Here is a 14,008-nt window from a genome sequence, read left to right as displayed (position 1 = left end):
TGCCCAGAATTAGGGGCTGATCCATTACCCACTGGAGACATAGGCAGGGAAAGACACCCATTGACTCCAGCAGACATTGGATCAGGTCCTTAGTGAATCCTTCAGAAAATTTGGGCCCAGGCGACTTGCCCAAGGACTTACAGCAAATCAGTGGCAGTGGCAGGTCTAGAACTCAGGAGGATCCTTGCTTGATCTCACTTGCACTGGTTTGAATCAGGAGGAAATCTAGAGAGTTTACACTGGGGTAAGCATATTCAGAAATAGGCTTCTCTGATCATGTTTCTTTCCTGCCTTGCACCTCGTGTTGTCCCTTACACCTGTGCTGATGGGTGTAAAATGCAGCCATTCTGATCTGGGACCATTTACACACACTTTGCGTAGGTGTTAACAATGACACAAGGAGCAGGGCCCTGGAGAATTATGCTCCCTGTCTCCCAGTCCCATGACCAGTGCCCTAGACCATGTTCCCAACTCGTGTGGTGGACCAGTCAATGCACAGTTAATCTCAGGCACTAGCTTTAAATGAAGCATGCTTACTGAGACGTGAATATTTACCAAGTGTCAAGTCTTCGGTCTGGAGAACAAGAATAAATACCTAAGACCCGTCCTTTTATGGGGCTGCTTTCTGACATGTGTGCGCTGATTTGTTTTCTGGCTGATTTCATTCTCTTAGAAAGGAAAGTACCTTTTTAACAAGTGATAAATATGGACCCCGGTGACTGCGCCAAACACCCCTTCTCTGCTCTAGTCCACACTGCTGCCTCTAGCACATGAGAGGCTGAAAGAGACAGAGCTACAGAGAGATTCACTGAAAAAATGCCACTAAATAACGCATCCTTTGCGGAACAGAGAGCTAAATTCTGCCCTATCCAAACTTCCTTGTGTCCAGGGGCGGCTCTAGGCACCAGCAAGCTGCTGCCTAGGCCGCGCAAATCTATCTAGGGGGCGCTGGGCCGGTGGGGCGACAGCGAGCATGCGGGCTGGCGCTGGCTGCGCCGCCTGGCTGCTGCGCTCCTCCAGCTGCAGCAGGCCGGAGCCGCGCTGCGCTCCGCTGCGCCCGCCGAGCGCCCGCAGCCCGCCGCGCCCCGCAGCGCGCCGCGCCAGCCGCGCGGAGCCAGGCGGGCCGGCCATCGCCAGGTCCGCTGGCCCCGGGGCTGGCTGGGACCTGGGACAAGAGCGCGGACCGAGCGCCGGGCGGCGGAGGCGGCGCGGCGCGCGCGCGGCCTGGCAGCCTCTAATTCCTAGGCTTGTGTCACCATATAGGAGGCCATGGGATTACACAGGGTGGAAGTCAGGACAGCGTCTGATCCCTTATATTTCAAGAGTGGACACACTCATCTTCTGCCCCTATTAATTTATGCTGTTGAATCATTCATTGCTGCTGCCAGTCTTTGTGCACCTTCCTAGTTCAGCTCCCGCCAATTACAAAAACCAACTGATGTGACGGGGGAGTGTAAATATTGCAAGCACAGAGGCAGTGGGGATGGAGAAGGCTGCTCAGGAAGAGAGATTTGGTTTGATCTGCACCCAAGCTGAGCTAATTGCATCACAGCTACATTGGGAAGGTGCCAGGGTTGTACTTTGACAACAGCTAGCTCAGCAGGTAGGCTCCAGAGTACATTTTGCTTTGCAAAGTGGCTCTTGGAGGTTCTTGAGTGTCGGTGCTCTGGGTTTTTGGCACATCTGTGGCTGCCTTTTCAGCAGTCTCGATGAAAACGTAGCAAACATTAGACCCACAGGAGATCCAGTGACTGGAGCTGTGGAAAGCTGAGTGGGCTCACATTTCTATGGTTTCTCACTGCTCAGATGGAGAGAGTGACTCTCAACTGTAGTAAATTCCCCGTCAGGTTGAGACACCAATCCTGACATTGCTGCCCTTTGAAACTCCCACTGAATGCCACGGGAACACTGCACCTGGACCAGGCTCCAAGACTGGCAAGAAACCAAAGGGGCAGTCTAGCCACTATAGATCCACTGTTCATTTCCTATCTGCCAGCCCTGCATGAAAACCAAAGAGGGCTCCCACTGACTCACACTGCACCTTCCTTTCCTCTTGTATGATGCATGGGCCAGAACAGATTCCAGCTCCCCAGAAGTGTTTCAGCTCTTGTCTGCTCTTCTAACAGCAGTGTAAGCAGAAGTCTGACTAAGCTCTCCCCTGCCTTCCATTGAGGAACTGAGGGAAGAGACCTCAGGAGCAGATCATATTTGGACAGACACACATGCTTTGCCAAAGTAATCAATTTGGCTGTTTGGGGTTAAAATTCACTTAAGTATTTCATGCAGGGGTAAATAAATGATGTTAACATTATTGTATGAGGAAAGGGCAGCAGACCTAAACTTAATATGCCTATTTTAATTTATTTATTGTGCCTTAATTTAGAGGGGTCGTCCTAACTGGAACCTTAGTCACTAAGCAGGAGGTACTTTCGGGTCACTGTTGTGCTGGGCTGGCCTTACCATGAGGCAAACTGAGGCGGCCACCTCAGGTGCCAGACTGCGGGGGGTGGGTGGGCACCACTAGGACCCAGAGTGTAGAAAATTGTGTCTGGTGCTGGTGCATATGTATTCTCTCTGCTCTAGATGCACAGAGCTGGTGGAGTGCTGTGCTGGAGGAAGGAGGGCACAAGAGACGTAACAGGCAGGCAGGAGAAAAGGTGAGAGGGACTAACAGAAAGCAGCAGGAGCTGCAGGGAGAGAGAGGAGGAGGAGGAGCCTCTTATGTACCTCTCTAGCATCCCTAGGAGCCTGGACTAACACCAGCTTCTCAGGGAGCTTCCTATTTCCTGCTGCTTCCCTGAACCCACTTGAGGAGAACAGACAGTCAACTGAAGTAGTAGGAGACAGGCCCTTAAGAGGCTGAGATCTTCCCTCACCCAGACCCTGCTACCAGCCTGCTTATTTGTCCCCTTCAACTGAGCACTGAGAGCCACTCTAGCTGGCACAGAACAGCAGTCATGAGTGGAAGAAGAAAACGCCCCTCTGGGGCAGCATTCAGAAAAAGAAAGCAAGCAAGGGAAGCTTTTCTATCTAAGCAGGAAGGAGCTCTCCTGAGATACACAGACACAAAGGTTCACAGTGAGCCTTCCGGCCCCAGTGAGGATGTGAGTGGTGAGGAGATGCCTGATCTTCCAGTTAGTCAGAGTGCAGGTGACCTGGCAGCTACTGCAGCACCCATATCGCCATCTCAAATGGATGTAACCAAGCACATTCCTGAAGAAATGTGCAGATCAGAGAAGAGTGTGGTGGAGGCACAAGAAACAGCTGCTGCTGAGTTTAGTTCCTTAAGTCTAGATGAGCCAGGACTGTGGACCCACTTGAGCAGTAGCCTGAGGGACTTCCTTGTTCTGCATGGGCCACAGCAAGTGAAAAACTTCATGTTCCCCAAAGACAATGAAAATAGAAGTTTCCATCCAACACATTCCTGGTGTGAAATCCCCAATGGTGACAAAGTGGAGAGGCCATGGCTTAGGTACTCAAAACCCCAGAATGCTGCATACTGTTTTTGTAGCAAACTCCTCCAGTCTAATGTTCCAGCCACACTGGGTTCTACAGGAACAAAGGACTGGAAAAATCTAGCTAGAAATCTGGCATGCCAAGAGAAGGCAGCAAATCACCAGAGAGCATTCCATAGGGAGAAAGAGCTTGAGATGAGACTAAGGGTACGTCTACACTACGGGACTATTCCAAATTTGCATAAACCGGTTTTGTAAAACAGATTGTATAAAATCGAGTGCGCGTGGCCACACTAAACACATTAAATCGGTGGTGTGTGTCCACGGTCCGAGGCTAGCATCGACTTCTGGAGCATTGCACTGTGGGTAGCTATTCCGTAGCTATCCCATAGTTCCCGCAGCCTCCCCCGCCCCTTGGAATTTCCGGGTTGAGATCCCAGTGCCTAATGGGGCAAAAATCATTGTCGCGGGTGGTTCTGGGTAAATGTCGTCAGTCACTCCTTCCTCTGGGAAAGCAACGGCAGACAAGCATTTCGCGCCTTTTTTCCCTGGATTGCCCTGGCAGATGCCATAGCATGGCAATCATGGAGCCTGTTTTGCCTTTTGTGACTGTCACCGTATGTGTACTAGATGCCGCTCACAGAGGCGATTCAGCAGCGCTACACAGCAGCATGCTTTTGCTTTTGCATGACAGCAGAGATGGTTATCAGCCATACTGCACCATCTACCAATCCATAAATTGGTAAAAAGATGATCATGGCTACCAGTCGTTTTGCACCATTTGCTGCTGTCATAAGTGCCCATGGCTGCTCTTAGCCAGGGGCGCAAAAGCCAAAATTGGGAATGACTCCCTGAGTCAATCTCTCCTTTTTGGTATCTAAAAATAGAATCAGTCCTGCCTAGAATATGGGCAAGTGTACTAGAGAACCACTGTATCAGAGAGCACAGCTGCTCTGTGTCAGATCCAGCAGAAATTATGAGCTGTATGCTATTCACAGGGGGTGCTCCTGCAACAACCCCACCTGTTGATTCCGTTCTTCCCCCAGCCTTCCTGGGCTACTGTAGCATTGTCCTCCCACTTGTGTGATGAAGTAATAAAGAATGCAGGAATAAGACACACTGACTTGTTAGTGAGAAATGAGTGGAAGGCAGCCTCCAGCTGCTATGATAGTCCAGACAGGACAGTAAGGAGTGTGGAGGAGAGGAGCCCAGCATCCCGCTGCTAGTTCAGGGACAATTGAATCTTTTTTTTTACACATGAAGGGTGGGGGCTGACAGAGCTCAGCCCCCTGTTGCTATGACGACAATGGTTATCAGCCATACTGCACCATCTACCAGGAAAAATTAGGGCCAGGCGCCCTTGATTGACCTGACGGATGCTAGTCAGCATGGTTACCAGTCCTTTTGCACTGCCCCCTGTGCCAATAGGCTGATGACGAGGACGGATACCAGTCGTATTGCACCATCAGCCACCCATGGCGGGGGGGAGCAAGGATGTTGGTGTTGAGTGCTGCAGCATCGGGTCTATCTGCAGCATTCAGTAAAGATAGGGTGACATGTAAAACAGTCAAGAGAGGATTGTTTTCCCTTTCACTTCTGGGGGTGGGTGGGGGGTGCGTAAATTGCCGAGCTATGCCCTGACCCACCGCGGACACTGTGTTTGACCCTAGAAGCATTTGGAGCTCAGACAAGAATGCAAATGCTTTTCAGAGACTGCAGGAACTGTGGGATAGCTTGAGTCCTCCAGACCATGAGCGTCCATTTGATTCTTTGGCTTTCCATTACGTTTGTCACGCAGCAGTGCGCTGAGCCCCTGCTATGGCATCTGTCTGGAGATTTTTTTAAAATGTTTTTTAATTCGTTTTCTGTAACGGAGCGCTGATAGAACAGATTTGCCTGCCCTTACAGCGATCACGTCCACATGGTCCATGCGGGAGCTCTTTCTTTATTTTGATTTTTAACTGCATCGCCACCCGTGCTGATCGGAGCTCCACGCTGGGCAAACAGGAAATATTCAAAAGTTCGCGGGGCTTTTCCTGTCTACCTGGCCACTGCATCCGAGTTCAGATTGCTGTCCAGAGCGGTCAGTGGTGCACTGTGGGATACCGCCTGGAGGCCAATACCGTCGATCTGCGGCCACACTAACCCTAATCCAATATGGTAATACCGATATTAGCGCTACTCCTCTCGTTAGGGAGGAGTACAGAAACCGGTTTAAAGAGCCCTTTATACCGATATAAAGGGCCTCTTAGTGTGGACGGGTGTGGCGTTAAATCGGTTTAATGCTCCTAAAACCGGTTTAAATGCGTAGTGTAGACCAGGCTTAAGGTTAAAGGCCACCACAGATGATCAGCATCAAGAGAAGATTGCATCAGAGTCTCTTTACTGGCAAAATGTTCTGAAAAGTCTCATTGCCATTGTGAGAGTGCTTGCTGCATAAAACCTAGCACTGTGTGGCACTTCAGATCAGCTGTATGTGCCAAACAATAGAAACTTCCTTAAAACTGCGGAGCTGATGACGGAGTTTGATGCTGTACTCCAGGAGCATCTGAGAAGAGTCACCACCCAAGAAATGTACACACACCACGACCTTGGAAAAACAATTCAAAACGAGATCATACAGTTATCAAACAGAAGATTGTGGCAGATCTGAAGTCAGCAAGATATTACTCTATTATTCTGGACTGCACACCTGACATCAGCAGGGCTGCCCAGAGGATTCAGGGGGCCTGGGGCAAGGCAATTTCAGGGGCCCCTTCCATAAAAAAAATTACAATACTATATTCTCGTGGGGGGGACCCCTGCGGGGCCCAGGGCAAATTGCCCCACTTGCTCCCCAACCCTCACGGGCGGCCCTGGGAAAAATAAACCTTCTGCATCTCAGCACAAAACCAGTTTTGAGAAAACTTCTTTACAAGGTATCACTCGGTCTCAGCATTAGCTAGTGCTAAAAGGCACTAAAGCTCATTAAAAGGGTTGGACAAATATTTTCCTTCAAAACTTTTTTTGGATCAAAAACTAGGGGGTTTTAAAAAGCAGAAAAAAATCACAGACAATGGCTGCTTTCCTTCAAAATTTGTTGTGTTTTTTTTAATTGAAAGGCTGAAATTAGTCTGCCAAAACCTGAACATGGTTTGGGGTTTCAGAACTGTGTGGCCAAATATTTGCTGCTTGCTGTGTTTGATTGTTTAAAGAAACAATAAAAAAATTCTGCTTAAAAAAATCCAAAACTTTTGAACCACCTCAGCTTGTGACCAAATGCCTAAGCCCATCCAGGCAGAGATTTTTCCAGGTTTCTGATACTCTGCTGGTTTCCTTGACTCATATCTGTCTCCATAACTTTGGGTTCATTTAGGTTAGAACATAAGAACAGCCATACCGGGTCAGACCAAAGGTCCATCCAGCCCAGTATCCTGTCTACCGACAATGGCCAATGCCAAGTGCCCCAGAGGGAGTAAACCTAACAGGCAATGATCAAGTGATCTCTCTCCTTCCATCCATCTCCACCCTCTGACAAACAGAGGCTAGGGACACCATTCCTTAACCATCCTGGCTCATAGTCATTAATGGACTTAACCTCCATGCATTTATCTATTTCCTAAAGACTGGCTCCATGGGGTCCCTCACAAACTGAAGATGGTTACTGTGGGTTTGTCTTTAGTACAGCTTATGTACATACTCCACGAACTGAGCATTTGAGCTTGTTCCAGAATCTGGGCTGAGCCTATGTTGTGAAAACTGAAATGCTAAAAATAGCACATGCATGTGAATGGACACAGGGTGCTAAAATTAAATTAACCCAGGGGTTCTCAAACTGGGGGTTGGAACCCCTCAGGGGGTCACGAGGTTATTACTGGGGGCCGCAAGCTGTCAGCCTCCACCTCAAACCCCGCTTTGCCTCCAGCATTTATAATAGTGTTAAATATATAAAACAATGTTTTCAATTTATAAGGGGTGGCAGGGGTGTCGCACTCAGAGGTTTGCTATGTGAAAGGGGTCACCAGGACAAAAGTTTGAGAACCACTGAATTAACCCCTCTGAAGTCTCAGGAAATGCAGGGGAGGGGGGGTCTCCCTTGGTAGGGTTGGGAAGGAGGTAGGTGGTGTAGGATATTGCTCTTCTCATGTGATCCCTCCCCCAGTGACTAATTTTAAATGAAGCTACCCTCCCCTGACATGAATCTCCCTGTGGCACTGAAATTAAATACAGACTATAATTTGGCATTTGAGACGTGAAAGGGATGGGAGCCCTAATGAAAAAGCTAACAGCTCGGCTCTTCTGCAAGCCTCAAACTGCTGAATGAGCTTTAGGGTAGGGAAGGCTGTGCCTCCCAAACAGCCTGGCCCTGCCCCCTATCTGACCCCCACCCACTTCCTACCCCCCAACTGCCAGCCCCCAAAATCCCTGACCTATTCTGTTCCTTGTCCCCTCACCGTCCCCCAGAGACCCCACCACCTCCCTGTGGCCCCATCCTGCTCCCTGTCCCCTGACCGCCCCCCCAACATCTGCCCCCTCCCAGTGCCCTGACTGTTCCCAAGACTCCCTGTCCCTTATTCAAGCCCCCCTGGCCCTTCCCTCACCTGGAACTCAGCGCATCGCTGAACAGCTGAAGCATGTCTCTGGCGGGACCTCCTGAGCTCCGCCCCACTCAGAGCCGCGTGGTGAGGGGGCGGGGCTACGAGCTCCAGCGGGGCCTGAGCTTCCTCCGCTTGGCGTGGAGCTCGCAGCCCCGCCCCCTTACCACGGGGCTCTGAGCGGGACGGCGCTCAGGGGCCCCGCCGGAGTCAGGCTGCAGCGCTGTCCGGGGGCGCTGCTTGATGCACTGAGGCGCCAGGATGGGGGTGGAGGCGGGAGCCTCAGCCATTCTCTTGGGGGCCCCTGCGGAGCCTGGGGCAAATTGCCCCACTTGCCCCCACCCCCCGCGCGGCCCTGGACATCAGCCATACGGAACAAATTACTTTAATGGTGCGTTTTGTAACAACAACAGAATCTTGTGAAAATGTCCCTGCAATGGTGACTGTCAGAGAGCATTTTCTAGAATATATTGACATTGATGATACTACAGGAGCTGGTATGACAAATGTGCTTCTTAAAAAGCTGGAAGATACAGGAATTGCGATAGCTGACATGAGAGGTCAGGGCTACGATCATGGTGCCAACGTGAGAGGAAAGAACAGAGGAGTGCAGACACGGATCCGAGAGTTAAACCCTCGAGCTTCTTTTGTCCCATGCAGTTCTCATTCATTGAACTTGGTGGTCAGTGATGCAGCATCAGCTTCTAGTGAGGCTGCTGAATTTTTTTAATATAATTCAAAGCATCTATGTATTTTTCTCTGCATTGACTCATCCATGGCAAGTTTTGAAACATCTGGGAACATCGTCTCTGAGGCTGAAAGTTGAGCATAGGCGATAAAGCCCATCAAACACCAAACTGGGAAGATAGATGATGCCATAGTTGCCATTATGGAGGATAATGCTATGACAGGAACTGTTCGTGGGAGAACAGTGGCAGAGGGAAATGGAATCACCAGAAACATACATAACTTCACATTTCTGTGTGGCTTAGTGTTGTGGCATGACACACTGTTTGAAATAAATGTTGTAAGCAAGAGACTCCAAGGTGTTGCCCTTGATATATCTGGAGCAATGGAACAACTGGACAAAGCAAAGTCAGACCTACAGTCTTACCCGTCAGATGAGGGATTTCAAAACGTTCTGAAGAGTGCACAGAAGCTGGCAGAGGAACTTCACACTGAAGCTATTTTCCCACCCATTCAAGAATACAAGAGTCACCGAAGAAGACGACATTTTGATTACGAGGCACGGAATAAGCCCATGAGACCCCAAACAACAATTCAAAGTTGAATTCTTTAACCAGGTGCTAGATTGTGCAATACAGTCAGTTAAAGAACATTTCATGCAGCTCAAGGAACACAGCAGTATATTTGGTTTCTCTTCATATCGTATAAAATCTTTTTTTTTTTACTAAGAGATTTGTGAGGAACATTTATATGATTCTTTCTAGTTTTTTTTTGCTTTCTTCATGAAGCTAAAAAACAAAAAAAAAAAATATTTGGGATGTTGTATGATATTCCAAAACTCCTCACTATACCTGAAGAAGACCTACACTAGCAATGCAGGGCACTAGACACAGTGTTGACACATGATGACATGTGAAATATTGATGCGAGTGATTTAGGTGATGAACTGAAAGCGCTTTCAAGATACATTTCAGCAGGATCAACTCCAAAGGCTGTTCTGGAATATATGTGCACAAATAAGATGACCACCCACTTTCCAAATGCTTTTGTTGCTCTGCACATACTTCTAACACTTCCTGTAACAGTTGCCAGTGGAGAACACAGCTTCTCCAAGCTGAAGTTAATAAAAACACATCTACGCTCCACAATGACACAGGAGAGGCTGGTCGGCCTTGCAACCGTCTCAACAGAGCATGTGCTGGCCCAGACTGTGGACCTTCAGGAAGCAGTTCAAATCTTTGCAACCAAGAAGGCACGGAAAGCACCACTTTGATTATTCAAACAGATAAAAATGCCAGTGTTTACTATGCAGACAAGAAAAGTTACATTTGCTGTTCAGGCATTTGAAAGTTAAGTGTTATTTAAATTTTTTTAACAAGATATTTTAAGTTGTTAGTTCTCCTTTATTGGGGTAGGCAGCAGAACAGTATCATAAGAGGGGTAGAACCGGAAGAAGGCAGAATTGAGACCTTTCAAAATTTTGGCCCAAGTGAGGGGGCATGGGGGCTTCCCTCCAAACTGAGCTTCCCTGCCAAAAGGTTGTGGGCTGTCCCTGCTGTTGTGGTGTTTTCTCAAATTAATGCTGTGTTCCCTCTCCCTTTACTAAAAGTTTTCACTTGTTATACACAACTCAGTGCTTATGAGGAGGCAGTATTGCCTCTTTAATCTACATTTACACTATCTACACTGCAAACTAAGGATGCGATTCCCAGCTCGCATAGATAAAGTCATGCTAGCTCTCAGCTGAGCTAGCACGCCAACAATAGTAGTGTAGCCATGGTAGCACAGGCAGAAGTGGCATGGGCTAGTTGCCCAGAGTTCATAACCATCAGATTCAGGCAGGTTTATACTTGGGGCAGCTAGCCCATGCTGTAGACCTTGCTGCTTCTGCTGCAGATACACAACTATTTTTAGCACATGCATCCGACGAAGTGGGTATTCACCCACGAAAGCTCATGCTCCAAAATGTCTGTTAGTCTATAAGGTGCCACAGGACTCCTTGCTATTTTTACCACGGTAGCTCAATGAGACCCGGTGCGAGTATGACTTCTGGGGGAATTATGCACCACTACACACATGCAGAATTCATGTCCCCCGCAGATTTTTTCTCCCCCTTAGAAAATGCATTCTGCTGCAGAGGTGCTGCAGTTATTATTCAGAGTTCTGTATTAATATGCCTAGTAAGGAATCTATTTGTCAAAAATCATTTCCTGAATCTTTTTTTGTTGTCTGTATTGTTGCAGACATACTTGTTGACAGGTACTTTGAAATAAATTGCCAAGCTAATTGGAACTTATATTGTGCTTATATTGTGTGATTTTGACAAATATGCAGAATTTTGCAGAATTTTAAAATATTGTGTGCAGAATTTTTTATTTGTTGGCGTAGAATTCCCCCACGAGTAGAGTATGTCTGTTCCAGCTGGGAACCAGAACCCCGGCCTCTAGAGTAGATGTAGCTTTAGAAGCACCCAGAGGTGATGTTTAGTTTTCTCAGATTTCTGGGAGGTGGCTCAAAATGGTTCTGTTTTGTAATGCTAAGCCCCCGCCCCCAGTTATTGAACCTGGCTCTTCTTGCTGCCAACACCACTTGGCAGAAGGGTTACAGGATAAAAACTTTTGTTAGCCAGGAACATAAGTGTGCAGGAATCTGAATATACACAGGCCCAAGTTTACACACTAAGCTGATGTCACTTTTCAGACTAGAACTGCACCATAGGGTGAACTGCAAAGGTAAAGAGGCAGATCCTCAGCTGGTGTAACTTGGTGTTGCTCCAAGCCAGTCGACTTCAGTGGCACTACAGCAGATGAGGATCTGACCCAGAACATTAATAATGAATGGCCATGCCTGTTCTCTGGATTAAGAGAGGGGCTGTCAAACTGGCACATCCCACTGGAACACATTTCATTAAAATGAAATATATGTATGTAAGATACATGTGTATAGATAGAAACTGTTGAAGCGAATGCACCTCAGAGATTAATTACTGGGGTCCTTAAACGCCTACTGCTATGTCTGATCTTAGCTGAAAAGTAACACGGATTATGGAACTGCAGCAGCACACATTCTAATTACAGGTGAACTGCAGAGCTAAAATTAAAATTCTTTGTACTAAAATAGCTTGTAAGTAATTAAGTACAGGGCCTGATTCTCCATTCTCTTACACTGGTTCCATACCAGCATAGCTCCATGAAATAACAGGAATTGCACCAGCATAAAACTGGTGTAATGAACAGAAAATCTGGCCTATAATATTTAATTATCCTTTGTAAAACCAGCAATGGATTTACAAAGGATAAATCACAAGGAATTGCTTTTGGGGAAGGAATTACAAATTTAGCAGAAGCAGAGAATACGGTGATTGCAACACAGTGATTCATGACACCTTACTTGAAAAATTAATTCAAACTGCCTTTGATACGGATACTGTGAAACAGCTCAAAACAAGTGCTCAAGAAATAATGGGTACTAAATCACAATGCACTACTTTGTGGGGCATTAGGACCTGGCTCCTAACGTTCCCAAAGATGTGGGAGGGGAAGTGGCATCAATCTACACTTATAAATACTTTCAACACACTAAACATAAAGGAGAGTCCTCTTTCTGCAAGCCATTTCCTAACAAAACACCACTCACAATGACCAAAAGTACACTCACAAATTACATCATTTTAACAGATTGATGTTTTTGATCAAGTAGATCCGAATCCTATTCCTGGGAAAGTTCTGTGGAAGAGTTGTAAGCAGAAAATGGATGTGTCATGTGAATAGGATTCTACATCACACTATCCACAGGCAGCAAGCCCTGAATCAAGATTGGGAGTGACTATTTTATCAAAGGCAAAGATTAAGTCCAGTGAACAGCTGCACTTTACGGAAATAATGGAACAAATAAATTAGGCACCTCATGTACAGGAAGGGCAGAGCTGGGGATCTGTGTGTTTCATGGATATTTGGAATGGATGCCAATGTTCATGAAAGTCCCTCTTCACTGTGGCTATCAGGTTCTCTGGAAGTGCAGGTCTAATTTAACTTGTGCCTCATTAAATTGTCAGGCTCATTCTTTGGGGAATTTGCCAGGGCTGAGGATCCAATGTGTTATACAAAGTGAAACAAATAGAAAATAAACTGTCGGGCGGGGTGTGAGCTCAGCAGGGTTCAGAACAGCCTTGAGCACTTACTGGTAAAATTCAGGAGTAAAAGTTAAACCAATAACCAGAGCTTGTTAAAGGCTCTAACGCCTGCTTTGGGGCTCAGAGGAGATTCTTCCTGGGCCAGGCTAGCCCAGAACTGCAGGGAGTCTCCAACTTCCCTTTCACGCATCTGGGGGAGGCATGGGACTGGGACAGATCCCCCAGCCATGGGATCCAGTCTGGCAGTGCCCAGGGGCCAGGGCCCCATCCCTTACAGTCCCTACGCCCCGGGCAGAGCGGGACACCCCCCTCGCCCGCCCGCCCGCCCCCAAGTCCGTGCAGCCCTGGGAGGGAAGCGCAGGACCCCGACCCCGCTTGTGGTTCCCGGGCTGCTCCTCGGCTCCCAGCCCCCGGCCCGGCCCTGCTGCGGCGCCTCGCTCGCAGCGCCAGCCGGGGGCTATTTATAGAGCCGCTGCGCTGCCGCTGGTCCCGCTTGGTGACAGCCGAATATTTTGCCCAGATATGGGCCGGGGCCGCGGGGAGCCGGGGCGCGGGGCGCTGGGGGCCGGGAGGGACCCGCGGGCGCGGCGCTTACCGGGCTCGGGGCGCAGGGCGCAGGGCCAGGGGCGCACGGCGAGGGCGCAGGGCCAGGGGCGCACGGGCTGCGGCGGCCGCGTCCTGCCGGGGGCTGCGAGATGCGCTGACCTGCGCCGCGTCCTGCCGGGGAGGCGGCTCCGAACCCGGGCGCGCCGCAGCCTCCCAGGGCTGCCACTCAAGCGGGGGGCCGGGCTCCGGGAGCGGCGAGCCCCCCGCGGGGCCGCCGGGCGCTGCTCAAGGCTGCGCTAAAGGGACCCGGGGGTTGGGAGAAGAAGCCCCCAGACCGCCCCAGCCCTAATCCCGCCCTTCCAAGCCCACCCCCAATCCCAATCCCCCCAATCTACCTTCCACCCCCTCCCCAGACCGCCCCAGCCCCCCACCCCCAATCCCAATCCCCCCAATCTACCTTCCACCCCCTCCCCAGACCGCCCCAGCCCCCCACCCCCAATCCCAATCCCCCCAATCCACCTTCCACCCCCTCCCCAGACCGCCCCAGCCCCCCACCCCCAATCCCAATCCCACTCCCACCAATCTACCTTCCACCCCCTCCCCAGACCGCCCCA

At 49.3% G+C, this 14,008-nt stretch overlaps 1 protein-coding gene across 3 annotated transcripts in view; it reads right to left on the bottom strand.

Annotated features, from left to right (window-relative positions):
* Window positions 1-13,568, bottom strand: part of TMOD1 (tropomodulin 1) — an 84,955-nt gene extending 71,387 nt beyond the window's left edge. For all 3 annotated transcript variants that reach the window (XM_039544482.1, XM_039544483.1, XM_039544481.1), the window contains exon 1: window positions 13,444-13,568. The gene's annotated coding sequence lies outside the window, so the exon portion shown is untranslated. The remainder of the gene's footprint in view (window positions 1-13,443) is intronic.
* Between the last annotated feature and the right edge of the window lie 440 nt (window positions 13,569-14,008).

Source organism: Mauremys reevesii, linkage group 6, assembly GCF_016161935.1.
Source record: "Mauremys reevesii isolate NIE-2019 linkage group 6, ASM1616193v1, whole genome shotgun sequence".
NCBI lineage: Eukaryota > Metazoa > Chordata > Testudines > Geoemydidae > Mauremys > Mauremys reevesii.
The sequence above is the reverse complement of the archived record's forward strand: the minus strand, read 5'-3'. Positions and strand labels throughout refer to the sequence as shown.